The sequence below is a fragment of the Heterocephalus glaber genome, unplaced genomic scaffold (assembly GCF_053883595.1).
Source record: "Heterocephalus glaber isolate CG9 unplaced genomic scaffold, H.glaber_assembly_v1.0 deba00000331, whole genome shotgun sequence".
NCBI lineage: Eukaryota > Metazoa > Chordata > Mammalia > Rodentia > Bathyergidae > Heterocephalus > Heterocephalus glaber.
The window spans coordinates 39,968,771-39,970,562 of NW_028258142.1; the positions used below are offsets into that span (position 1 = coordinate 39,968,771).

Genomic DNA, 1,792 nt, shown 5'->3' on the forward strand with positions numbered 1-1,792 from the left:
TTTAATATATCAGTAAGATATGCTTTAAGCATCCAATTTACACATAAGTCTGTAGAAGTTATACATTTAACATTCCAACATTCATAACAGATATACAGAATTTTAACTTAAACATGAAAGATAATTTACTGTAGGTATTGAATTACTTAATATTATCTGAATCATTACTTGCTACATAATCCTGTATCTTCTTACATTTTTACTAGTTGACTTTTGTTGCTTATTTATTATTTGTAAATCTTTCAAGTGACTATGTGTAATCTGTTCAGCATGATTTTAAGTATTTTGAATGACAGGCATTCTTTAAACATGGTGTATCTGCAAAGAACTAAAGCGTGTCACTTAACACATGTTCAATATATATTTGTTGTGAATAGCAGATGCTCAGTATATATTTGTTGCAAATAGCTGGTGCTTAATATGTAATTGTCCTATGTGTGTCTGTAAATAAGATAAAGTTGTTTTTAAATCTTGCCATTGGCATCAAAGTTGATCGATGAAGTCTAGGCTATTAATAGAACCCTTTAATTTTAATTAGTCCATTATTTTGGCTTATAATTGAATTTTATTTCTTATTTAATGAAACATTCATTGATAAATACCTATTATACTTTTGGTTCAATGTAGGGTACCTGCACATACACACACATGCAAACACACAATGAAATTCATAGTGAAATATTTCTATTCTTTATAATCTCAATAGCACCAACACCCCTGCCCCTACTTGAATGACTCTGTAGCCTCCAGAATAGAGCTCAATCTTCACTTTTTTGCATATCATACTTGAGCAGAAGCCATACTAGCCTTCTATGTATCATTCCAAATTTAGTATACAGTATGTTCTGGCAAAGTGACCACATTCACTTCTGATACTGAAGACTTTCTTTAACTAACCCTAATCAATCTACTGAATTTAACTTCCCTACTCCCCTGTGTATATGCTCAACCTGGTCACCATAAAGTCTAGCATTCTTTAAACACCCCATGATCGCTTGCATTGCCAATTCATTGATCATGCAGAGGCAAGAGAGTACATGAAACACAAGTGATTTCAAAGCAAGATGGATCAGTTCTAAGCTGTGTCTCAAATTCTCCCATCTAAATTGATGAGTACTGACTTTCAAGGTGGCAATTAAGACTAGGGATAAGATGCAATATGTATACGAGTAAGATCTGGACAAAATTTAACCTGATAAATGCAAATCTACCTCTGAGAACTGAAATAAGTCGTAACAATAATTTAAGCATGTGGCCAACTTAGTTAAGAAAAACTTTCGCATATCCACATATGCCTTCATTTCTTTTTCTCCTCACATCAGTTTCTTCCCAGCACAGATCAAATCTCAACTCTTCTAAATCCAGTTGTTTGTGTTTCACACTGATTTTTGATTCTCATTGCTGTAACTTCTTAAGTTAAACAAGAGCTCCAAGACCTTCTTAGGTTTATCATAAAAGCTTTGTATATGAATATTGACAAAAGTAGATGACCCAAAAAACACATTCTGGCTTTTTCAAGGATCTAATATACATACTTCTATAAAAGTGGAGGTCCTCAAATGGTATACGCTAAGAAAACAAAAGAGAAAAAGAATAAAAAGCTTATTTTGAGATCTGGATAATTCTTATTCCAATTAGGTAGCATTTAGTGTTTGTCAAGATGTTTCTTCTTTTTTTCTGCTTAGTATCAGATATTCAGTTTCATGGAAAATGTAACATTGTGATCTGAATGATGTAGGAAGTACTAAAGTAATTTTCAGGTAATATGAAAAAATAAATAAAAAGCACAACT

The 1,792-nt window shown here is 32.0% G+C and overlaps 1 non-coding gene across 1 annotated transcript; it reads right to left on the reverse strand.

Moving 5' to 3' along the window:
- Positions 1-749: 749 nt before the first annotated feature.
- Positions 750-855, reverse strand: LOC147830111 (U6 spliceosomal RNA). The gene has a single exon (XR_015445087.1). It is a non-coding gene; the product is annotated as a U6 spliceosomal RNA (small nuclear RNA).
- Positions 856-1,792: the final 937 nt, after the last annotated feature.